Source organism: Vicugna pacos, unplaced genomic scaffold, assembly GCF_048564905.1.
Source record: "Vicugna pacos unplaced genomic scaffold, VicPac4 scaffold_19, whole genome shotgun sequence".
Lineage (NCBI taxonomy): Eukaryota > Metazoa > Chordata > Mammalia > Artiodactyla > Camelidae > Vicugna > Vicugna pacos.
Genome location: NW_027328740.1, coordinates 30,824,057 through 30,850,299, shown reverse-complemented (window position 1 = coordinate 30,850,299; position 26,243 = coordinate 30,824,057). Strand labels below are relative to the sequence as shown.

At 45.0% G+C, this 26,243-nt stretch overlaps 5 long non-coding RNA genes across 5 annotated transcripts; all 5 read left to right on the top strand.

Moving 5' to 3' along the window:
• Nucleotides 1-54: 54 nt before the first annotated feature.
• LOC140693068 (uncharacterized) lies at nt 55-5,012 on the top strand. Its single transcript, XR_012068723.1, has 3 exons — nt 55-160; nt 3,361-3,433; nt 4,807-5,012. It is a non-coding gene; the product is annotated as an uncharacterized lncRNA (long non-coding RNA).
• A 355-nt stretch (nt 5,013-5,367) lies between these two features.
• LOC140693086 (uncharacterized) lies at nt 5,368-10,293 on the top strand. Its single transcript, XR_012068742.1, has 3 exons — nt 5,368-5,452; nt 8,654-8,726; nt 10,100-10,293. It is a non-coding gene; the product is annotated as an uncharacterized lncRNA (long non-coding RNA).
• A 314-nt stretch (nt 10,294-10,607) lies between these two features.
• Nucleotides 10,608-15,532, top strand: LOC140693100 (uncharacterized). Its single transcript, XR_012068756.1, has 3 exons — nt 10,608-10,745; nt 13,948-14,020; nt 15,394-15,532. It is a non-coding gene; the product is annotated as an uncharacterized lncRNA (long non-coding RNA).
• Nucleotides 15,533-15,901: 369 nt separating this feature from the next.
• Nucleotides 15,902-20,888, top strand: LOC140693082 (uncharacterized). The gene is made up of 3 exons (XR_012068737.1): nt 15,902-16,039; nt 19,241-19,313; nt 20,687-20,888. It is a non-coding gene; the product is annotated as an uncharacterized lncRNA (long non-coding RNA).
• A 306-nt stretch (nt 20,889-21,194) lies between these two features.
• LOC140693081 (uncharacterized) lies at nt 21,195-26,180 on the top strand. Its single transcript, XR_012068736.1, has 3 exons — nt 21,195-21,332; nt 24,533-24,605; nt 25,979-26,180. It is a non-coding gene; the product is annotated as an uncharacterized lncRNA (long non-coding RNA).
• Nucleotides 26,181-26,243: the final 63 nt, after the last annotated feature.

Sequence of the window (26,243 nt, the reverse complement as noted above, 5' to 3'; positions counted from 1 at the left end):
ACAGAACTCTGCCCGGTTACCTAGGATCCAACAGCCACAACAAGCCTCGCGGTACACACCAACATTCCACCTGGAATCCAACCGCTAACTGCCATCCCCAATGGCTGCTGCATCTTGTCAGTGTTGGGGGAGGGGCTGCATCCGACGAGAAGTTCCTAAGGTAAATGTGATTCTACCCACTAGCGTCCCATGGGCCTTTCTTCTTCCCTCTTTCCTTTTGTTCAGATCTCTATGCACAGTACCAATGGAGGGAAGTGTGTCCCTTTTCAGTTGATGGTTTCACACGTCTTTAAACTTTCTAACAGTTCACAGTACACAGAGACCCACTAAAGGAGACTTATGTTCCTATAATATCCGTACACCCGGAATACATATGCGTCGCCTGATTTCTGCTGAAACACCCGCACTCTCAGGACATGGATCCATTGGTTTCATGGGGGCTGAAATTCCAAGAAATGAAACCAACCCCAATGTGCACTTTGCTGTCAGTCTCTTTTGCTCTTAGTACACTTTGGCAGAGCTACTTGCCTTTGTTATAGGCTTCTTACAATTCTTCTCTACGTAGCCTAGAATATGGCATTCCTTCATCCTGTTGGAAGACATACAAGTCTACATCACGGACTAGGAATCCATTTGATTCCAAATCGGCATTAGGGTTAGGTCACGATATGTTCTTATGAATCAAAATTTACGAATATGAATGCACGCCTCCGAATACAAGTGTGCTGAGTACATGCAAGCCGCGATAATGGGTCGATGCATGCTGAATGATCCTTGACATCACCTTAAGTATTTTCTTTTGAATAATCATGGTTCCCTTGGTAAATATCAGCCAACTGTACCATTTTGGTGTTTGTTTGTTGGTTTGATTCTTTGTTGGTCTGCTTCTCGCTTGTATTGCAAACACGACAGGCCATGCATCTCTCCTTAAGCTTGAAACAGAGAGTCAAATAAGCTGATTCACTTAAGAGAGTGCTTCCAATCACCTATGATTTCCTGCTTCCCTCTCCCATCTTTAGGGTTTTGATGTCCTCCTTGCCTTCTTCTTGTTTCTTCTTTGCCACTCATGCTCTTCTTGCATTTCCAATAATGGTTTCTTCTTTCCATTTCATCTTGCTGCTTTTCTATTCAGGGTAGATTTCTCAACCATTCTTGTAGGATAAGTTTTGAACTGCTGAATTCTTTTAAGATTTGCCGGTTTGTGGAATTTTCTAGCTCTGCCGTTATTAGGACTGGCGGTCATGTGGCATAGGCTCCCCTAGGTGGCAGCATTTGGCCATTCAGGATATGGTCTGTGTCCTGGCACTCCTCCCTCTCCTGCAATATTGCTGCCGAGATATCAGCTGAATCCCCTCTTGAGGTTCCCTTGTGACTATGTTGTTTCCTCCAGGTGCATTGTAAATCACTGTGATATTCGTGAGCTTTGTTGATTTGAATCATACAGCTGCTGGTAGGTCTATTGGGATTCCACCTCCTTTGGATGCTGTGTAATTCCTGAATTCGCATACATGATTCTTTCTTGGCTTTCAGGAAGTTTCAGTCTGATTTTTCTACAGATAAATTTTCAGACATTTTTTGTTTCCTTATCTCTTGCTTTTCCATCTGGGACCCTTATGAATTCTAGTCTTTCATGCCCTGTCTTAACCCAGGGTTCAACAGCAATGTTTACATTGCTTTGCACTTGCTTTCCTATGTCTGCTTCTGACCGAGGTTTTTCTGATCCCATGTCTTCACAGTCATTCACGCGTCCCTCTGCATTATCTAGTCTGCTTACGACTAAATTTTAGCCCTGATATTATCACATCCATTGAGTTTCCTGATATTTTTTGGCTCGTCTTTAGACTTTCTCTTCCCCTTTTCTGGTATTCTGCCTTATGTGATTCTGAGACACTGTTGTTTTTCAGTGATTTCCTGACCTCCATTTTCAACACATTTTCTGGATAGCGTTTTGCAGTCTAGTTGTTTGAAAGCTTATCTTTTGGGCCTTCAATATCTTTGGAACTGAAAATGGTACTTCCTGTTTCTTTTACTGTACTTCTTCACCTCTACTGCTCAGGTAATATCAGGTATGTAATGTGGACTTCTAGGGCTTTGTTAAGTGAAAATTTAGACTTTTGGCTCTACGCAATTCCATGGGATTTCTGTGCGGACAATTTCTCCTAGACATTGATGCCATATCGTGTTCCTGTGTGTGTTGTCTGGTATATCTCCAATTGCTGTTGTTGCATTAGTTTTGATGAAAAACCAATACTATTTCGATTTGCATAACTTCATTTTGATAATGCTTATCTCACAATTCTGAAAGTGCGCAGGACACTTCCTCTTGTGGAAATGAAGCTTTTAAAGGTTCTCAGCTCTGCATTCTGCTCTATGTCATTTTGGAGTGTTTCCAAAACAGCAAACTGAGAGTGCGCTTGTGCTTTGTAGTTCCACGGGAATGTCCCAATGAAAGCAGTTCTTCTCAGAGCTTCTCTGTCTACAGAAACACCAGTGGAATGCATATCTATGGATGTCACATATCAGGGCCTGCTGGAATGATCCCGCAGACCTACCTTGGTGTCCTCGGTGCCGTACCGTGCTGGTGCCATCCAAAATGTAGCATCCGCTTTAGGGAGATAATGCTGTAGGTAATGCTTCCTCTTCTAACGCTGTGGACTTGGACCACTCTTCCTTGTCCTCTCATCCTTGTGGCACGGGTGCACGAAGGCAACCACACAGCTGTTGCGCATCCTGTGCCTCAAACCAAACCATAATCCCAGCCCAGGTTATGAATGTAGCAGATCCTAAGTCTTTTCATTCTGATTTCAAAACCAAGGCCCCCTGGATCCCTCAGACCAGATGAACGATATCTCTGAGTCAGCCCCACACGTGCTCTATTGGCAAAATGCCCAATTGGTCCCTGGTCCTGCAGATGCACTGGCTGTGGCCATGGGACATATTGGTAATCTCAACCACGTGACCAGTTTTGATGCTTTATCATTGGTACACATTTTGGTTTGCTCTCTTGATTCGACCCACCACATCCCACAATGCACTCCAGATCCCTGAGACTCAGCGTGTGCCATCATTCGTAGCCCTATCCCTCACAGAACGTTGCCTCTGCTACCTCAAATGTGGCAGCTGGGATCTTGGACTCCGAATCAACTGTGGGGATATTTTGCGCTGGTTTCTTTGAGTTCTGTCAGCCAAGCATCTGCTGTGCACTCTTGTAAATCTCAGCACATCACCTTCTATCCCATGTCTCCTGTCCGCTTGAGAGTGTGCGTCCAAGTTAAACAGAGTTTCACCCTTGTTGCTCCATCACCAGGGGTCAGACCCTCACTGGATTCCATTTCCTGCTTTGCCTTCTCCTGCTTCCAGGTGTCCTGAGGCCTCATCCTGTCTTTGGAAGTAACAGACCTCTCTTCGGCAAGTGTCCTGTGCCAAGGGCTGGGTGAGTGGATGTTTCCATTGCTCTGTTCATGGGAGCGAGTGAGTGCAGGTTGCACTTCTTCTCTGCCAACTGGGCATCGATGAATCAACACTATCCAGATACATTTCACAGAAATGTGATATTTGCTTAGCTCTTTGTTTCTATACAGCCGTGGTGGGAGGGATGGTCCGAATACACCTGTTTTGACATTGTGTTGATATCTCATTTGCAGTCTTTAAGAAGTTTAAAAGAATTCATTTACATGTTTTGGGAGTTATACGGAAATGAAGTTATTTTTTAAAACACACTCAATCGACCTAGAAGCCAGACTTGTCAATTTTGGTAACATTTTGTCAGCTCGACGGAAAACCTAGACAGATAGAATGCAAATTGGCAGTCCAAACTGTTAAAGGGTTCATGTCGGCTCTTTACGGTTGAAGCCTCCGAAACCAACAGGAACCATGAAATAACTATTGGAAACTTGAAATAACCCCCAAACTTGGATACACTTGTGCATTGGTGCCCTTTATTCCCAATGACACCTACTGGCCAATATTGGCATTTCAAGGGGTAACATCCCTCTCTAGGAAAATACAAGAGGAAAGAAACCAAATATATACATTTAGGTTTGAATCCAAAAGCACCTAGAGGCATTCTAGCTAGGAGAACCCTGCTGCAATTATGCTAGTCTATGGAGAACCAGGTGTTCTTCTATCAGTGATGAGAACGCTTAATCATCCGATCATGTTGGGTAAAGCCATTTAACGCAACCAAGTCTGCACCCGCATGATATAGTGCCCACGGGGGCTTGACTCAAGTGAAAGACGATCCACATAAGCTGTGTCTTTTATATCATTGGCGACTTTTACAGTACAGTTCTCTTTCTGACTTGTACTATTTACCTATACTGTCTTGAAAAATTGAGGCCTAATACAGATTCAAGTTCAGTCAGATTCCCCTCTCTTACCACACTCCCTTCACCCCAGGGAAGACATAGACACAACATTTGCTGAATCTAGCGGAAGGCCATCGTTTCTAGGTGTGAGCTAAGTATTCAATTCCTATCTATTTCAGCCAAGTTTATTGGACCTTTAAGGAGTTCACTGTTGTTCACAGAGTGTGAAGCTGGAGGAACTCTGATTCTAGGAGGGGCTTGTTTTACTCGTAATGGCTTCATTGCAGCTCAGCTACTGATCCTTCAAAATGGATGCCTGTGTGGAGGGGAGGGAAGGCAAGTGCTTGCTAGCTAGGCCCAAACCTGGGAAAAGGCTTACCTGGGCTTGGTGAATTCTGGTCTGAATGGCTTGGGAAGGCCCCTTGGGAAGTGTGGATTCCCATGACCTCTTCCAAGAACAGGAGCGTTTTGATCATCTCTGCCATCTCTTCTCTTGCAGACGTCAGGGACCTTGGACCCGTTCTTGGAGAAGAGAATTGAGGAACTTCCTCAAGTCCACGTTGGCACTCCGTATGTTTCTGCCAGTATCAGCGAGGTTCCATATGTCTCATGAATGTCTTTGGAGCCTGGTATCCTCTACAGCTGTCTCCACGCCAGTATTCTCCATTGTAGCAGAACATCTCTCATCCATGTGTTCGCATCTCTCCTCAATCCGTTCAGCCAGCTTTTCGGCCAGCTTCTCTTCGTGTCTCCCCTAAAGTTGACTTCACCAGGACTGGGCAAGTCTGAAAGTACCTCGGAGCCTCACCAGTAAGCTGATGACAGGCAGATCTTCCACTGTCTGCCCTTTCAGGTTCTGGAAACTGACCTGTGACCTCAGGTCTTTGGGCAGCAGCAGTATCTCGAACTTACACAGCTTCCCGGACCAAACACCTAAGCCAAGCTCCACAGAGGGCGGCAGCCCCTCCATCACACTGATCCACCCACAGAACTCTGCCCGGTTACCTAGGATCCAACAGCCACAACAAGCCTCGCGGTACACACCAACATTCCACCTGGAATCCAACCGCTAACTGCCATCCCCAATGGCTGCTGCATCTTGTCAGTGTTGGGGGAGGGGCTGCATCCGACGAGAAGTTCCTAAGGTAAATGTGATTCTACCCACTAGCGTCCCATGGGCCTTTCTTCTTCCCTCTTTCCTTTTGTTCAGATCTCTATGCACAGTACCAATGGAGGGAAGTGTGTCCCTTTTCAGTTGATGGTTTCACACGTCTTTAAACTTTCTAACAGTTCACAGTACACAGAGACCCACTAAAGGAGACTTATGTTCCTATAATATCCGTACACCCGGAATACATATGCGTCGCCTGATTTCTGCTGAAACACCCGCACTCTCAGGACATGGATCCATTGGTTTCATGGGGGCTGAAATTCCAAGAAATGAAACCAACCCCAATGTGCACTTTGCTGTCAGTCTCTTTTGCTCTTAGTACACTTTGGCAGAGCTACTTGCCTTTGTTATAGGCTTCTTACAATTCTTCTCTACGTAGCCTAGAATATGGCATTCCTTCATCCTGTTGGAAGACATACAAGTCTACATCACGGACTAGGAATCCATTTGATTCCAAATCGGCATTAGGGTTAGGTCACGATATGTTCTTATGAATCAAAATTTACGAATATGAATGCACGCCTCCGAATACAAGTGTGCTGAGTACATGCAAGCCGCGATAATGGGTCGATGCATGCTGAATGATCCTTGACATCACCTTAAGTATTTTCTTTTGAATAATCATGGTTCCCTTGGTAAATATCAGCCAACCGTACCATTTTGGTGTTTGTTTGTTGGTTTGATTCTTTGTTGGTCTGCTTCTCGCTTGTATTGCAAACACGACAGGCCATGCATCTCTCCTTAAGCTTGAAACAGAGAGTCAAATAAGCTGATTCACTTAAGAGAGTGCTTCCAATCACCTATGATTTCCTGCTTCCCTCTCCCATCTTTAGGGTTTTGATGTCCTCCTTGCCTTCTTCTTGTTTCTTCTTTGCCACTCATGCTCTTCTTGCATTTCCAATAATGGTTTCTTCTTTCCATTTCATCTTGCTGCTTTTCTATTCAGGGTAGATTTCTCAACCATTCTTGTAGGATAAGTTTTGAACTGCTGAATTCTTTTAAGATTTGCCGGTTTGTGGAATTTTCTAGCTCTGCCGTTATTAGGACTGGCGGTCATGTGGCATAGGCTCCCCTAGGTGGCAGCATTTGGCCATTCAGGATATGGTCTGTGTCCTGGCACTCCTCCCTCTCCTGCAATATTGCTGCCGAGATATCAGCTGAATCCCCTCTTGAGGTTCCCTTGTGACTATGTTGTTTCCTCCAGGTGCATTTTAAATCACTGTGATATTCGTGAGCTTTGTTGATTTGAATCATACAGCTGCTGGTAGGTCTATTGGGATTCCACCTCCTTTGGATGCTGTGTAATTCCTGAATTCGCATACATGATTCTTTCTTGGCTTTCAGGAAGTTTCAGTCTGATTTTTCTACAGATAAATTTTCAGACATTTTTTGTTTCCTTATCTCTTGCTTTTCCATCTGGGACCCTTATGAATTCTAGTCTTTCATGCCCTGTCTTAACCCAGGGTTCAACAGCAATGTTTACATTGCTTTGCACTTGCTTTCCTATGTCTGCTTCTGACCGAGGTTTTTCTGATCCCATGTCTTCACAGTCATTCACGCGTCCCTCTGCATTATCTAGTCTGCTTACGACTAAATTTTAGCCCTGATATTATCACATCCATTGAGTTTCCTGATATTTTTTGGCTCGTCTTTAGACTTTCTCTTCCCCTTTTCCGGTATTCTGCCTTATGTGATTCTGAGACACTGTTGTTTTTCAGTGATTTCCTGACCTCCATTTTCAACACATGGTCTGGATAGCGTTTTGCAGTCTAGTTGTTTGAAAGCTTATCTTTTGGGCCTTCAATATCTTTGGAACTGAAAATGGTACTTCCTGTTTCTTTTACTGTACTTCTTCACCTCTACTGCTCAGGTAATATCAGGTATGTAATATGGACTTCTAGGGCTTTGTTAAGTGAAAATTTTAGACTTTTGGCTCTACGCAATTCCATGGGATTTCTGTGCGGACAATTTCTCCTAGACATTGATGCCATATCGTGTTCCTGTGTGTGTTGTCTGGTATATCTCCAATTGCTGTTGTTGCATTAGTTTTGATGAAAAACCAATACTATTTCGATTTGCATAACTTCATTTTGATAATGCTTATCTCACAATTCTGAAAGTGCGCAGGACACTTCCTCTTGTGGAAATGAAGCTTTTAAAGGTTCTCAGCTCTGCATTCTGCTCTATGTCATTTTGGAGTGTTTCCAAAACAGCAAACTGAGAGTGCGCTTGTGCTTTGTAGTTCCACGGGAATGTCCCAATGAAAGCAGTTCTTCTCAGAGCTTCTTTGTCTACAGAAACACCAGTGGAATGCATATCTATGGATGTCACATATCAGGGCCTGCTGGAATGATCCCGCAGACCTACCTTGGTGTCCTCGGTGCCGTACCGTGCTGGTGCCATCCAAAATGTAGCATCCGCTTTAGGGAGATAATGCTGTAGGTAATGCTTCCTCTTCTAACGCTGTGGACTTGGACCACTCTTCCTTGTCCTCTCATCCTTGTGGCACAGGTGCACGAAGGCAACCACACAGCTGTTGCGCATCCTGTGCCTCAAACCAAACCATAATCCCAGCCCAGGTTATGAATGTAGCAGATCCTAAGTCTTTTCATTCTGATTTCAAAACCAAGGCCCCCTGGATCCCTCAGACCAGATGAACGATATCTCTGAGTCAGCCCCACACGTGCTCTATTGGCAAAATGCCCAATTGGTCCCTGGTCCTGCAGATGCACTGGCTGTGGCCATGGGACATATTGGTAATCTCAACCACGTGACCAGTTTTGATGCTTTATCATTGGTACACATTTTGGTTTGCTCTCTTGATTCGACCCACCACATCCCACAATGCACTCCAGATCCCTGAGACTCAGCGTGTGCCATCATTCGTAGCCCTATCCCTCACAGAACGTTGCCTCTGCTACCTCAAATGTGGCAGCTGGGATCTTGGACTCCGAATCAACTGTGGGGATATTTTGTGCTGGTTTCTTTGAGTTCTGTCAGCCAAGCATCTGCTGTGCACTCTTGTAAATCTCAGCACATCACCTTCTATCCCATGTCTCCTGTCCGCTTGAGAGTGTGCGTCCAAGTTAAACAGAGTTTCACCCTTGTTGCTCCATCACCAGGGGTCAGACCCTCACTGGATTCCATTTCCTGCTTTGCCTTCTCCTGCTTCCAGGTGTCCTGAGGCCTCATCCTGTCTTTGGAAGTAACAGACCTCTCTTCGGCAAGTGTCCTGTGCCAAGGGCTGGGTGAGTGGATGTTTCCATTGCTCTGTTCATGGGAGCGAGTGAGTGCAGGTTGCACTTCTTCTCTGCCAACTGGGCATCGATGAATCAACACTATCCAGATACATTTCACAGAAATGTGATATTTGCTTAGCTCTTTGTTTCTATACAGCCGTGGTGGGAGGGATGGTCCGAATACACCTGTTTTGACATTGTGTTGATATCTCATTTGCAGTCTTTAAGAAGTTTAAAAGAATTCATTTACATGTTTTGGGAGTTATACGGAAATGAAGTTATTTTTTGAAACACACTCAATCGACCTAGAAGCCAGACTTGTCAATTTTGGTAACATTTTGTCAGCTCGACGGAAAACCTAGACAGATAGAATGCAAATTGGCAGTCCAAACTGTTAAAGGGTTCATGTCGGCTCTTTACGGTTGAAGCCTCCGAAACCAACAGGAACCATGAAATAACTATTGGAAACTTGAAATAACCCCCAAACTTGGATACACTTGTGCATTGGTGCCCTTTACTCCCAAAGACACCTACTGGCCAATATTGGCATTTCAAGGGGTAACATCCCTCTCTAGGAAAATACAAGAGGAAAGAAACCAAATATATACATTTAGGTTTGAATCCAAAAGCACCTAGAGGCATTCTATCTAGGAGAACCCTGCTGCAATTATGCTAGTCTATGGAGAACCAGGTGTTCTTCTATCAGTGATGAGAACGCTTAATCATCCGATCATGTTGGGTAAAGCCATTTAACGCAACCAAGTCTGCACCCGCATGATATAGTGCCCAAGGGGGCTTGACTCAAGTGAAAGACGATCCACATAAGCTGTGTCTTTTATATCATTGGCGACTTTTACAGTACAGTTCTCTTTCTGACTTGTACTATTTACCTATACTGTCTTGAAAAATTGAGGCCTAATACAGATTCAAGTTCAGTCAGATTCCCCTCTCTTACCACACTCCCTTCACCCCAGGGAAGACATAAGCACAACATTTGCTGAATCTAGCGGAAGGCCATCGTTTCTAGGTGTGAGCTAAGTATTCAATTCCTATCTATTTCAGCCAAGTTTATTGGACCTTTAAGGAGTTCACTGTTGTTCACAGAGTGTGAAGCTGGAGGAACTCTGATTCTAGGAGGGGCTTGTTTTACTCGTAATGGCTTCATTGCAGCTCAGCTACTGATCCTTCAAAATGGATGCCTGTGTGGAGGGGAGGGAAGGCAAGTGCTTGCTAGCTAGGCCCAAACCTGGGAAAAGGCTTACCTGGGCTTGGTGAATTCTGGTCTGAATGGCTTGGGAAGGCCCCTTGGGAAGTGTGGATTCCCATGACCTCTTCCAAGAACAGGAGCGTTTTGATCATCTCTGCCATCTCTTCTCTTGCAGACGTCAGGGACCTTGGACCCGTTCTTGGAGAAGAGAATTGAGGAACTTCCTCAAGTCCACGTTGGCACTCCGTATGTTTCTGCCAGTATCAGCGAGGTTCAATATGTCTCATGAATGTCTTTGGAGCCTGGTATCCTCTACAGCTGTCTCCACGCCAGTATTCTCCATTGTAGCAGAACATCTCTCATCCATGTGTTCGCATCTCTCCTCAATCCGTTCAGCCAGCTTTTCGGCCAGCTTCTCTTCGTGTCTCCCCTAAAGTTGACTTCACCAGGACTGGGCAAGTCTGAAAGTACCTCGGAGCCTCACCAGTAAGCTGATGACAGGCAGATCTTCCACTGTCTGCCCTTTCAGGTTCTGGAAACTGACCTGTGACCTCAGGTCTTTGGGCAGCAGCAGTATCTCGAACTTACACAGCTTCCCGGACCAAACACCTAAGCCAAGCTCCACAGAGGGCGGCAGCCCCTCCATCACACTGATCCACCCACAGAACTCTGCCCGGTTACCTAGGATCCAACAGCCACAACAAGCCTCGCGGTACACACCAACATTCCACCTGGAATCCAACCGCTAACTGCCATCCCCAATGGCTGCTGCATCTTGTCAGTGTTGGGGGAGGGGCTGCATCCGACGAGAAGTTCCTAAGGTAAATGTGATTCTACCCACTAGCGTCCCATGGGCCTTTCTTCTTCCCTCTTTCCTTTTGTTCAGATCTCTATGCACAGTACCAATGGAGGGAAGTGTGCCCCTTTTCAGTTGATGGTTTCACACGTCTTTAAACTTTCTAACAGTTCACAGTACACAGAGACCCACTAAAGGAGACTTATGTTCCTATAATATCCGTACACCCGGAATACATATGCGTCGCCTGATTTCTGCTGAAACACCCGCACTCTCAGGACATGGATCCATTGGTTTCATGGGGGCTGAAATTCCAAGAAATGAAACCAACCCCAATGTGCACTTTGCTGTCAGTCTCTTTTGCTCTTAGTACACTTTGGCAGAGCTACTTGCCTTTGTTATAGGCTTCTTACAATTCTTCTCTACGTAGCCTAGAATATGGCATTCCTTCATCCTGTTGGAAGACATACAAGTCTACATCACGGACTAGGAATCCATTTGATTCCAAATCGGCATTAGGGTTAGGTCACGATATGTTCTTATGAATCAAAATTTACGAATATGAATGCACGCCTCCGAATACAAGTGTGCTGAGTACATGCAAGCCGCGATAATGGGTCGATGCATGCTGAATGATCCTTGACATCACCTTAAGTATTTTCTTTTGAATAATCATGGTTCCCTTGGTAAATATCAGCCAACCGTACCATTTTGGTGTTTGTTTGTTGGTTTGATTCTTTGTTGGTCTGCTTCTCGCTTGTATTGCAAACACGACAGGCCATGCATCTCTCCTTAAGCTTGAAACAGAGAGTCAAATAAGCTGATTCACTTAAGAGAGTGCTTCCAATCACCTATGATTTCCTGCTTCCCTCTCCCATCTTTAGGGTTTTGATGTCCTCCTTGCCTTCTTCTTGTTTCTTCTTTGCCACTCATGCTCTTCTTGCATTTCCAATAATGGTTTCTTCTTTCCATTTCATCTTGCTGCTTTTCTATTCAGGGTAGATTTCTCAACCATTCTTGTAGGATAAGTTTTGAACTGCTGAAATCTTTTAAGATTTGCCGGTTTGTGGAATTTTCTAGCTCTGCCGTTATTAGGACTGGCGGTCATGTGGCATAGGCTCCCCTAGGTGGCAGCATTTGGCCATTCAGGATATGGTCTTTGTCCTGGCACTCCTCCCTCTCCTGCAATATTGCTGCCGAGATATCAGCTGAATCCCCTCTTGAGGTTCCCTTGTGACTATGTTGTTTCCTCCAGGTGCATTTTAAATCACTGTGATATTCGTGAGCTTTGTTTGATTTGAATCATACAGCTGCTGGTAGGTCTATTGGGATTCCACCTCCTTTGGATGCTGTGTAATTCCTGAATTCGCATACATGATTCTTTCTTGGCTTTCAGGAAGTTTCAGTCTGATTTTTCTACAGATAAATTTTCAGACATTTTTTGTTTCCTTATCTCTTGCTTTTCCATCTGGGACCCTTATGAATTCTAGTCTTTCATGCCCTGTCTTAACCCAGGGTTCAACAGCAATGTTTACATTGCTTTGCACTTGCTTTCCTATGTCTGCTTCTGACCGAGGTTTTTCTGATCCCATGTCTTCACAGTCATTCACGCGTCCCTCTGCATTATCTAGTCTGCTTACGACTAAATTTTAGCCCTGATATTATCACATCCATTGAGTTTCCTGATATTTTTTGGCTCGTCTTTAGACTTTCTCTTCCCCTTTTCCGGTATTCTGCCTTATGTGATTCTGAGACACTGTTGTTTTTCAGTGATTTCCTGACCTCCATTTTCAACACATGGTCTGGATAGCGTTTTGCAGTCTAGTTGTTTGAAAGCTTATCTTTTGGGCCTTCAATATCTTTGGAACTGAAAATGGTACTTCCTGTTTCTTTTACTGTACTTCTTCACCTCTACTGCTCAGGTAATATCAGGTATGTAATGTGGACTTCTAGGGCTTTGTTAAGTGAAAATTTTAGACTTTTGGCTCTACGCAATTCCATGGGATTTCTGTGCGGACAATTTCTCCTAGACATTGATGCCATATCGTGTTCCTGTGTGTGTTGTCTGGTATATCTCCAATTGCTGTTGTTGCATTAGTTTTGATGAAAAACCAATACTATTTCGATTTGCATAACTTCATTTTGATAATGCTTATCTCACAATTCTGAAAGTGCGCAGGACACTTCCTCTTGTGGAAATGAAGCTTTTAAAGGTTCTCAGCTCTGCATTCTGCTCTATGTCATTTTGGAGTGTTTCCAAAACAGCAAACTGAGAGTGCGCTTGTGCTTTGTAGTTCCACGGGAATGTGCCAATGAAAGCAGTTCTTCTCAGAGCTTCTCTGTCTACAGAAACACCAGTGGAATGCATATCTATGGATGTCACATATCAGGGCCTGCTGGAATGATCCCGCAGACCTACCTTGGTGTCCTCGGTGCCGTACCGTGCTGGTGCCATCCAAAATGTAGCATCCGCTTTAGGGAGATAATGCTGTAGGTAATGCTTCCTCTTCTAACGCTGTGGACTTGGACCACTCTTCCTTGTCCTCTCATCCTTGTGGCACAGGTGCACGAAGGCAACCACACAGCTGTTGCGCATCCTGTGCCTCAAACCAAACCATAATCCCAGCCCAGGTTATGAATGTAGCAGATCCTAAGTCTTTTCATTCTGATTTCAAAACCAAGGCCCCCTGGATCCCTCAGACCAGATGAACGATATCTCTGATTCAGCCCCACACGTGCTCTATTGGCAAAATGCCCAATTGGTCCCTGGTCCTGCAGATGCACTGGCTGTGGCCATGGGACATATTGGTAATCTCAACCACGTGACCAGTTTTGATGCTTTATCATTGGTACACATTTTGGTTTGCTCTCTTGATTCGACCCACCACATCCCACAATGCACTCCAGATCCCTGAGACTCAGCGTTTGCCATCATTCGTAGCCCTATCCCTCACAGAACGTTGCCTCTGCTACCTCAAATGTGGCAGCTGGGATCTTGGACTCCGAATCAACTGTGGGGATATTTTGCGCTGGTTTCTTTGAGTTCTGTCAGCCAAGCATCTGCTGTGCACTCTTGTAAATCTCAGCACATCACCTTCTATCCCATGTCTCCTGTCCGCTTGAGAGTGTGCGTCCATGTTAAACAGAGTTTCACCCTTGTTGCTCCATCACCAGGGGTCAGACCCTCACTGGATTCCATTTCCTGCTTTGCCTTCTCCTGCTTCCAGGTGTCCTGAGGCCTCATCCTGTCTTTGGAAGTAACAGACCTCTCTTCGGCAAGTGTCCTGTGCCAAGGGCTGGGTGAGTGGATGTTTCCATTGCTCTGTTCATGGGAGCGAGTGAGTGCAGGTTGCACTTCTTCTCTGCCAACTGGGCATCGATGAATCAACACTATCCAGATACATTTCACAGAAATGTGATATTTGCTTAGCTCTTTGTTTCTATACAGCCGTGGTGGGAGGGATGGTCCGAATACACCTGTTTTGACATTGTGTTGATATCTCATTTGCAGTCTTTAAGAAGTTTAAAAGAATTCATTTACATGTTTTGGGAGTTATACGGAAATGAAGTTATTTTTTGAAACACACTCAATCGACCTAGAAGCCAGACTTGTCAATTTTGGTAACATTTTGTCAGCTCGACGGAAAACCTAGACAGATAGAATGCAAATTGGCAGTCCAAACTGTTAAAGGGTTCATGTCGGCTCTTTACGGTTGAAGCCTCCGAAACCAACAGGAACCATGAAATAACTATTGGAAACTTGAAATAACCCCCAAACTTGGATACACTTGTGCATTGGTGCCCTTTACTCCCAATGACACCTACTGGCCAATATTGGCATTTCAAGGGGTAACATCCCTCTCTAGGAAAATACAAGAGGAAAGAAACCAAATATATACATTTAGGTTTGAATCCAAAAGCACCTAGAGGCATTCTAGCTAGGAGAACCCTGCTGCAATTATGTTAGTCTATGGAGAACCAGGTGTTCTTCTATCAGTGATGAGAACGCTTAATCATCCGATCATGTTGGGTAAAGCCATTTAACGCAACCAAGTCTGCACCCGCATGATATAGTGCCCACGGGGGCTTGACTCAAGTGAAAGACGATCCACATAAGCTGTGTCTTTTATATCATTGGCGACTTTTACAGTACAGTTCTCTTTCTGACTTGTACTATTTACCTATACTGTCTTGAAAAATTGAGGCCTAATACAGATTCAAGTTCAGTCAGATTCCCCTCTCTTACCACACTCCCTTCACCCCAGGGAAGACATAAGCACAACATTTGCTGAATCTAGCGGAAGGCCATCGTTTCTAGGTGTGAGCTAAGTATTCAATTCCTATCTATTTCAGCCAAGTTTATTGGACCTTTAAGGAGTTCACTGTTGTTCACAGAGTGTGAAGCTGGAGGAACTCTGATTCTAGGAGGGGCTTGTTTTACTCGTAATGGCTTCATTGCAGCTCAGCTACTGATCCTTCAAAATGGATGCCTGTGTGGAGGGGAGGGAAGGCAAGTGCTTGCTAGCTAGGCCCAAACCTGGGAAAAGGCTTACCTGGGCTTGGTGAATTCTGGTCTGAATGGCTTGGGAAGGCCCCTTGGGAAGTGTGGATTCCCATGACCTCTTCCAAGAACAGGAGCGTTTTGATCATCTCTGCCATCTCTTCTCTTGCAGACGTCAGGGACCTTGGACCCGTTCTTGGAGAAGAGAATTGAGGAACTTCCTCAAGTCCACGTTGGCGCTCCGTATGTTTCTGCCAGTATCAGCGAGGTTCCATATGTCTCATGAATGTCTTTGGAGCCTGGTATCCTCTACAGCTGTCTCCACGCCAGTATTCTCCATTGTAGCAGAACATCTCTCATCCATGTGTTCGCATCTCTCCTCAATCCGTTCAGCCAGCTTTTCGGCCAGCTTCTCTTCGTGTCTCCCCTAAAGTTGACTTCACCAGGACTGGGCAAGTCTGAAAGTACCTCGGAGCCTCACCAGTAAGCTGATGACAGGCAGATCTTCCACTGTCTGCCCTTTCAGGTTCTGGAAACTGACCTGTGACCTCAGGTCTTTGGGCAGCAGCAGTATCTCGAACTTACACAGCTTCCCGGACCAAACACCTAAGCCAAGCTCCACAGAGGGCGGCAGCCCCTCCATCACACTGATCCACCCACAGAACTCTGCCCGGTTACCTAGGATCCAACAGCCACAACAAGCCTCGCGGTACACACCAACATTCCACCTGGAATCCAACCGCTAACTGCCATCCCCAATGGCTGCTGCATCTTGTCAGTGTTGGGGGAGGGGCTGCATCCGACGAGAAGTTCCTAAGGTAAATGTGATTCTACCCACTAGCGTCCCATGGGCCTTTCTTCTTCCCTCTTTCCTTTTGTTCAGATCTCTATGCACAGTACCAATGGAGGGAAGTGTGTCCCTTTTCAGTTGATGGTTTCACACGTCTTTAAACTTTCTAACAGTTCACAGTACACAGAGACCCACTAAAGGAGACTTATGTTCCTATAATATCCGTACACCCGGAATACATATGCGTCGCCTGATTTCTGCTGAAACACCCGCACTCTCAGGACATGGATCCATTGGTTTCATGGGGGCTGAAATTCCAAGAAATGAAACCAACCCCAATGTGCACTTTGCTGTCAGTCTCTTTTGCTCTTAGTACACTTTGGCAGAGCTACTTGCCTTTGTTATAGGCTTCTTACAATTCTTCTCTACGTAGCCTAGAATATGGCATTCCTTCATCCTGTTGGAAGACATACAAGTCTACATCACGGACTAGGAATCCATTTGATTCCAAATCGGCATTAGGGTTAGGTCACGATATGTTCTTATGAATCAAAATTTACGAATATGAATGCACGCCTCCGAATACAAGTGTGCTGAGTACATGCAAGCCGCGATAATGGGTCGATGCATGCTGAATGATCCTTGACATCACCTTAAGTATTTTCTTTTGAATAATCATGGTTCCCTTGGTAAATATCAGCCAACCGTACCATTTTGGTGTTTGTTTGTTGGTTTGATTCTTTGTTGGTCTGCTTCTCGCTTGTATTGCAAACACGACAGGCCATGCATCTCTCCTTAAGCTTGAAACAGAGAGTCAAATAAGCTGATTCACTTAAGAGAGTGCTTCCAATCACCTATGATTTCCTGCTTCCCTCTCCCATCTTTAGGGTTTTGATGTCCTCCTTGCCTTCTTCTTGTTTCTTCTTTGCCACTCATGCTCTTCTTGCATTTCCAATAATGGTTTCTTCTTTCCATTTCATCTTGCTGCTTTTCTATTCAGGGTAGATTTCTCAACCATTCTTGTAGGATAAGTTTTGAACTGCTGAATTCTTTTAAGATTTGCCGGTTTGTGGAATTTTCTAGCTCTGCCGTTATTAGGACTGGCGGTCATGTGGCATAGGCTCCCCTAGGTGGCAGCATTTGGCCATTCAGGATATGGTCTGTGTCCTGGCACTCCTCCCTCTCCTGCAATATTGCTGCCGAGATATCAGCTGAATCCCCTCTTGAGGTTCCCTTGTGACTATGTTGTTTCCTCCAGGTGCATTGTAAATCACTGTGATATTCGTGAGCTTTGTTGATTTGAATCATACAGCTGCTGGTAGGTCTATTGGGATTCCACCTCCTTTGGATGCTGTGTAATTCCTGAATTCGCATACATGATTCTTTCTTGGCTTTCAGGAAGTTTCAGTCTGATTTTTCTACAGATAAATTTTCAGACATTTTTTGTTTCCTTATCTCTTGCTTTTCCATCTGGGACCCTTATGAATTCTAGTCTTTCATGCCCTGTCTTAACCCAGGGTTCAACAGCAATGTTTACATTGCTTTGCACTTGCTTTCCTATGTCTGCTTCTGACCGAGGTTTTTCTGATCCCATGTCTTCACAGTCATTCACGCGTCCCTCTGCATTATCTAGTCTGCTTACGACTAAATTTTAGCCCTGATATTATCACATCCATTGAGTTTCCTGATATTTTTTGGCTCGTCTTTAGACTTTCTCTTCCCCTTTTCCGGTATTCTGCCTTATGTGATTCTGAGACACTGTTGTTTTTCAGTGATTTCCTGACCTCCATTTTCAACACATGGTCTGGATAGCGTTTTGCAGTCTAGTTGTTTGAAAGCTTATCTTTTGGGCCTTCAATATCTTTGGAACTGAAAATGGTACTTCCTGTTTCTTTTACTGTACTTCTTCACCTCTACTGCTCAGGTAATATCAGGTATGTAATGTGGACTTCTAGGGCTTTGTTAAGTGAAAATTTTAGACTTTTGGCTCTACGCAATTCCATGGGATTTCTGTGCGGACAATTTCTCCTAGACATTGATGCCATATCGTGTTCCTGTGTGTGTTGTCTGGTATATCTCCAATTGCTGTTGTTGCATTAGTTTTGATGAAAAACCAATACTATTTCGATTTGCATAACTTCATTTTGATAATGCTTATCTCACAATTCTGAAAGTGCGCAGGACACTTCCTCTTGTGGAAATGAAGCTTTTAAAGGTTCTCAGCTCTGCATTCTGCTCTATGTCATTTTGGAGTGTTTCCAAAACAGCAAACTGAGAGTGCGCTTGTGCTTTGTAGTTCCACGGGAATGTGCCAATGAAAGCAGTTCTTCTCAGAGCTTCTCTGTCTACAGAAACACCAGTGGAATGCATATCTATGGATGTCACATATCAGGGCCTGCTGGAATGATCCCGCAGACCTACCTTGGTGTCCTCGGTGCCGTACCGTGCTGGTGCCATCCAAAATGTAGCATCCGCTTTAGGGAGATAATGCTGTAGGTAATGCTTCCTCTTCTAACGCTGTGGACTTGGACCACTCTTCCTTGTCCTCTCATCCTTGTGGCACAGGTGCACGAAGGCAACCACACAGCTGTTGCGCATCCTGTGCCTCAAACCAAACCATAATCCCAGCCCAGGTTATGAATGTAGCAGATCCTAAGTCTTTTCATTCTGATTTCAAAACCAAGGCCCCCTGGATCCCTCAGACCAGATGAACGATATCTCTGATTCAGCCCCACACGTGCTCTATTGGCAAAATGCCCAATTGGTCCCTGGTCCTGCAGATGCACTGGCTGTGGCCATGGGACATATTGGTAATCTCAACCACGTGACCAGTTTTGATGCTTTATCATTGGTACACATTTTGGTTTGCTCTCTTGATTCGACCCACCACATCCCACAATGCACTCCAGATCCCTGAGACTCAGCGTTTGCCATCATTCGTAGCCCTATCCCTCACAGAACGTTGCCTCTGCTACCTCAAATGTGGCAGCTGGGATCTTGGACTCCGAATCAACTGTGGGGATATTTTGCGCTGGTTTCTTTGAGTTCTGTCAGCCAAGCATCTGCTGTGCACTCTTGTAAATCTCAGCACATCACCTTCTATCCCATGTCTCCTGTCCGCTTGAGAGTGTGCGTCCATGTTAAACAGAGTTTCACCCTTGTTGCTCCATCACCAGGGGTCAGACCCTCACTGGATTCCATTTCCTGCTTTGCCTTCTCCTGCTTCCAGGTGTCCTGAGGCCTCATCCTGTCTTTGGAAGTAACAGACCTCTCTTCGGCAAGTGTCCTGTGCCAAGGGCTGGGTGAGTGGATGTTTCCATTGCTCTGTTCATGGGAGCGAGTGAGTGCAGGTTGCACTTCTTCTCTGCCAACTGGGCATCGATGAATCAACACTATCCAGATACATTTCACAGAAATGTGATATTTGCTTAGCTCTTTGTTTCTATACAGCCGTGGTGGGAGGGATGGTCCGAATACACCTGTTTTGACATTGTGTTGATATCTCATTTGCAGTCTTTAAGAAGTTTAAAAGAATTCATTTACATGTTTTGGGAGTTATACGGAAATGAAGTTATTTTTTGAAACACACTCAATCGACCTAGAAGCCAGACTTGTCAATTTTGGTAACATTTTGTCAGCTCGACGGAAAACCTAGACAGATAGAATGCAAATTGGCAGTCCAAACTGTTAAAGGGTTCATGTCGGCTCTTTACGGTTGAAGCCTCCGAAACCAACAGGAACCATGAAATAACTATTGGAAACTTGAAATAACCCCCAAACTTGGATACACTTGTGCATTGGTGCCCTTTACTCCCAATGACACCTACTGGCCAATATTGGCATTTCAAGGGGTAACATCCCTCTCTAGGAAAATACAAGAGGAAAGAAACCAAATATATACATTTAGGTTTGAATCCAAAAGCACCTAGAGGCATTCTAGCTAGGAGAACCCTGCTGCAATTATGTTAGTCTATGGAGAACCAGGTGTTCTTCTATCAGTGATGAGAACGCTTAATCATCCGATCATGTTGGGTAAAGCCATTTAACGCAACCAAGTCTGCACCCGCATGATATAGTGCCCACGGGGGCTTGACTCAAGTGAAAGACGATCCACATAAGCTGTGTCTTTTATATCATTGGCGACTTTTACAGTACAGTTCTCTTTCTGACTTGTACTATTTACCTATACTGTCTTGAAAAATTGAGGCCTAATACAGATTCAAGTTCAGTCAGATTCCCCTCTCTTACCACACTCCCTTCACCCCAGGGAAGACATAAGCACAACATTTGCTGAATCTAGCGGAAGGCCATCGTTTCTAGGTGTGAGCTAAGTATTCAATTCCTATCTATTTCAGCCAAGTTTATTGGACCTTTAAGGAGTTCACTGTTGTTCACAGAGTGTGAAGCTGGAGGAACTCTGATTCTAGGAGGGGCTTGTTTTACTCGTAATGGCTTCATTGCAGCTCAGCTACTGATCCTTCAAAATGGATGCCTGTGTGGAGGGGAGGGAAGGCAAGTGCTTGCTAGCTAGGCCCAAACCTGGGAAAAGGCTTACCTGGGCTTGGTGAATTCTGGTCTGAATGGCTTGGGAAGGCCCCTTGGGAAGTGTGGATTCCCATGACCTCTTCCAAGAACAGGAGCGTTTTGATCATCTCTGCCATCTCTTCTCTTGCAGACGTCAGGGACCTTGGACCCGTTCTTGGAGAAGAGAATTGAGGAACTTCCTCAAGTCCACGTTGGCGCTCCGTATGTTTCTGCCAGTATCAGCGAGGTTCAATATGTCTCATGAATGTCTTTGGAGCCTGGTATCCTCTACAGCTGTCTCCACGCCAGTATTCTCCATTGTAGCAGAACATCTCTCATCCATGTGTTCGCATCTCTCCTCAATCCGTTCAGCCAGCTTTTCGGCCAGCTTCTCTTCGTGTCTCCCCTAAAGTTGACTTCACCAGGACTGGGCAAGTCTGAAAGTACCTCGGAGCCTCACCAGTAAGCTGATGACAGGCAGATCTTCCACTGTCTGCCCTTTCAGGTTCTGGAAACTGACCTGTGACCTCAGGTCTTTGGGCAGCAGCAGTATCTCGAACTTACACAGCTTCCCGGACCAAACACCTAAGCCAAGCTCCACAGAGGGCGGCAGCCCCTCCATCACACTGATCCACCCACAGAACTCTGCCCGGTTACCTAGGATCCAACAGCCACAACAAGCCTCGCGGTACACACCAACATTCCACCTGGAATCCAACCGCTAACTGCCATCCCCAATGGCTGCTGCATCTTGTCAGTGTTGGGGGAGGGGCTGCATCCGACGAGAAGTTCCTAAGGTAAATGTGATTCTACCCACTAGCGTCCCATGGGCCTTTCTTCTTCCCTCTTTCCTTTTGTTCAGATCTCTATGCACAGTACCAATGGAGGGAAGTGTGTCCCTTTTCAGTTGATGGTTTCACACGTCTTTAAACTTTCTAACAGTTCACAGTACACAGAGACCCACTAAAGGAGACTTATGTTCCTATAATATCCGTACACCCGGAATACATATGCGTCGCCTGATTTCTGCTGAAACACCCGCACTCTCAGGACATGGATCCATTGGTTTCATGGGGGCTGAAATTCCAAGAAATGAAACCAACCCCAATGTGCACTTTGCTGTCAGTCTCTTTTGCTCTTAGTACACTTTGGCAGAGCTACTTGCCTTTGTTATAGGCTTCTTACAATTCTTCTCTACGTAGCCTAGAATATGGCATTCCTTCATCCTGTTGGAAGACATACAAGTCTACATCACGGACTAGGAATCCATTTGATTCCAAATCGGCATTAGGGTTAGGTCACGATATGTTCTTATGAATCAAAATTTACGAATATGAATGCACGCCTCCGAATACAAGTGTGCTGAGTACATGCAAGCCGCGATAATGGGTCGATGCATGCTGAATGATCCTTGACATCACCTTAAGTATTTTCTTTTGAATAATCATGGTTCCCTTGGTAAATATCAGCCAACCGTACCATTTTGGTGTTTGTTTGTTGGTTTGATTCTTTGTTGGTCTGCTTCTCGCTTGTATTGCAAACACGACAGGCCATGCATCTCTCCTTAAGCTTGAAACAGAGAGTCAAGTAAGCTGATTCACTTAAGAGAGTGCTTCCAATCACCTATGATTTCCTGCTTCCCTCTCCCATCTTTAGGGTTTTGATGTCCTCCTTGCCTTCTTCTTGTTTCTTCTTTGCCACTCATGCTCTTCTTGCATTTCCAATAATGGTTTCTTCTTTCCATTTCATCTTGCTGCTTTTCTATTCAGGGTAGATTTCTCAACCATTCTTGTAGGATAAGTTTTGAACTGCTGAATTCTTTTAAGATTTGCCGGTTTGTGGAATTTTCTAGCTCTGCCGTTATTAGGACTGGCGGTCATGTGGCATAGGCTCCCCTAGGTGGCAGCATTTGGCCATTCAGGATATGGTCTGTGTCCTGGCACTCCTCCCTCTCCTGCAATATTGCTGCCGAGATATCAGCTGAATCCCCTCTTGAGGTTCCCTTGTGACTATGTTGTTTCCTCCAGGTGCATTGTAAATCACTGTGATATTCGTGAGCTTTGTTGATTTGAATCATACAGCTGCTGGTAGGTCTATTGGGATTCCACCTCCTTTGGATGCTGTGTAATTCCTGAATTCGCATACATGATTCTTTCTTGGCTTTCAGGAAGTTTCAGTCTGATTTTTCTACAGATAAATTTTCAGACATTTTTTGTTTCCTTATCTCTTGCTTTTCCATCTGGGACCCTTATGAATTCTAGTCTTTCATGCCCTGTCTTAACCCAGGGTTCAACAGCAATGTTTACATTGCTTTGCACTTGCTTTCCTATGTCTGCTTCTGACCGAGGTTTTTCTGATCCCATGTCTTCACAGTCATTCACGCGTCCCTCTGCATTATCTAGTCTGCTTACGACTAAATTTTAGCCCTGATATTATCACATCCATTGAGTTTCCTGATATTTTTTGGCTCGTCTTTAGACTTTCTCTTCCCCTTTTCCGGTATTCTGCCTTATGTGATTCTGAGACACTGTTGTTTTTCAGTGATTTCCTGACCTCCATTTTCAACACATGGTCTGGATAGCGTTTTGCAGTCTAGTTGTTTGAAAGCTTATCTTTTGGACCTTCAATATCTTTGGAACTGAAAATGGTACTTCCTGTTTCTTTTACTGTACTTCTTCACCTCTACTGCTCAGGTAATATCAGGTATGTAATGTGGACTTCTAGGGCTTTGTTAAGTGAAAATTTTAGACTTTTGGCTCTACGCAATTCCATGGGATTTCTGTGCGGACAATTTCTCCTAGACATTGATGCCATATCGTGTTCCTGTGTGTGTTGTCTGGTATATCTCCAATTGCTGTTGTTGCATTAGTTTTGATGAAAAACCAATACTATTTCGATTTGCATAACTTCATTTTGATAATGCTTATCTCACAATTCTGAAAGTGCGCAGGACACTTCCTCTTGTGGAAATGAAGCTTTTAAAGGTTCTCAGCTCTGCATTCTGCTCTATGTCATTTTGGAGTGTTTCCAAAACAGCAAACTGAGAGTGCGCTTGTGCTTTGTAGTTCCACGGGAATGTGCCAATGAAAGCAGTTCTTCTCAGAGCTTCTCTGTCTACAGAAACAACAGTGGAAGCATATCTATGGATGTCACATATCAGGGCCTGCTGGAATGATCCCGCAGACCTACCTTGGTGTCCTCGGTGCCGTACCGTGCTGGTGCCATCCAAAATGTAGCATCCGCTTTAGGGAGATAATGCTGTAGGTAATGCTTCCTCTTCTAACGCTGTGGACTTGGACCACTCTTCCTTGTCCTCTCATCCTTGTGGCACGGGTGCACGAAGGCAACCACACAGCTGTTGCGCATCCTGTGCCTCAAACCAAACCATAATCCCAGCCCAGGTTATGAATGTAGCAGATCCTAAGGCTTTTCATTCTGATTTCAAAACCAAGGCCCCCTGGATCCCTCAGACCAGATGAACGATATCTCTGATTCAGCCCCACACGTGCTCTATTGGCAAAATGCCCAATTGGTCCCTGGTCCTGCAGATGCACTGGGTGTGGCCATGGGACATATTGGTAATCTCAACCACGTGACCAGTTTTGATGCTTTATCATTGGTACACATTTTGGTTTGCTCTCTTGATTCGACCCACCACATCCCACAATGCACTCCAGATCCCTGAGACTCAGCGTGTGCCATCATTCGTAGCCCTATCCCTCACAGAACGTTGCCTCTGCTACCTCAAATGTGGCAGCTGGGATCTTGGACTCCGAATCAACTGTGGGGATATTTTGCGCTGGTTTCTTTGAGTTCTGTCAGCCAAGCATCTGCTGTGCACTCTTGTAAATCTCAGCACATCACCTTCTATCCCATGTCTCCTGTCCGCTTGAGAGTGTGCGTCCAAGTTAAACAGAGGTTCACCCTTGTTGCTCCATCACCAGGGGTCAGACCCTCACTGGATTCCATTTCCTGCTTTGCCTTCTCCTGCTTCCAGGTGTCCTGAGGCCTCATCCTGTCTTTGGAAGTAACAGACCTCTCTTCGGCAAGTGTCCTGTGCCAAGGGCTGGGTGAGTGGATGTTTCCATTGCTCTGTTCATGGGAGCGAGTGAGTGCAGGTTGCACTTCTTCTCTGCCAACTGGGCATCGATGAATCAACACTATCCAGATACATTTCACAGAAATGTGATATTTGCTTAGCTCTTTGTTTCTATACAGCCGTGGTGGGAGGGATGGTCCGAATACACCTGTTTTGACATTGTGTTGATATCTCATTTGCAGTCTTTAAGAAGTTTAAAAGAATTCATTTACATGTTTTGGGAGTTATACGGAAATGAAGTTATTTTTTGAAACACACTCAATCGACCTAGAAGCCAGACTTGTCAATTTTGGTAACATTTTGTCAGCTCGACGGAAAACCTAGACAGATAGAATGCAAATTGGCAGTCCAAACTGTTAAAGGGTTCATGTCGGCTCTTTACGGTTGAAGCCTCCGAAACCAACAGGAACCATGAAATAACTATTGGAAACTTGAAATAACCCCCAAACTTGGATACACTTGTGCATTGGTGCCCTTTACTCCCAATGACACCTACTGGCCAATATTGGCATTTCAAGGGGTAACATCCCTCTCTAGGAAAATACAAGAGGAAAGAAACCAAATATATACATTTAGGTTTGAATCCAAAAGCACCTAGAGGCATTCTAGCTAGGAGAACCCTGCTGCAATTATGTTAGTCTATGGAGAACCAGGTGTTCTTCTATCAGTGATGAGAACGCTTAATCATCCGATCATGTTGGGTAAAGCCATTTAACGCAACCAAGTCTGCACCCGCATGATATAGTGCCCACGGGGGCTTGACTCAAGTGAAAGACGATCCACATAAGCTGTGTCTTTTATATCATTGGCGACTTTTACAGTACAGTTCTCTTTCTGACTTGTACTATTTACCTATACTGTCTTGAAAAATTGAGGCCTAATACAGATTCAAGTTCAGTCAGATTCCCCTCTCTTACCACACTCCCTTCACCCCAGGGAAGACATAAGCACAACATTTGCTGAATCTAGCGGAAGGCCATCGTTTCTAGGTGTGAGCTAAGTATTCAATTCCTATCTATTTCAGCCAAGTTTATTGGACCTTTAAGGAGTTCACTGTTGTTCACAGAGTGTGAAGCTGGAGGAACTCTGATTCTAGGAGGGGCTTGTTTTACTCGTAATGGCTTCATTGCAGCTCAGCTACTGATCCTTCAAAATGGATGCCTGTGTGGAGGGGAGGGAAGGCAAGTGCTTGCTAGCTAGGCCCAAACCTGGGAAAAGGCTTACCTGGGCTTGGTGAATTCTGGTCTGAATGGCTTGGGAAGGCCCCTTGGGAAGTGTGGATTCCCATGACCTCTTCCAAGAACAGGAGCGTTTTGATCATCTCTGCCATCTCTTCTCTTGCAGACGTCAGGGACCTTGGACCCGTTCTTGGAGAAGAGAATTGAGGAACTTCCTCAAGTCCACGTTGGCGCTCCGTATGTTTCTGCCAGTATCAGCGAGGTTCAATATGTCTCATGAATGTCTTTGGAGCCTGGTATCCTCTACAGCTGTCTCCACGCCAGTATTCTCCATTGTAGCAGAACATCTCTCATCCATGTGTTCGCATCTCTCCTCAATCCGTTCAGCCAGCTTTTCGGCCAGCTTCTCTTCGTGTCTCCCCTAAAGTTGA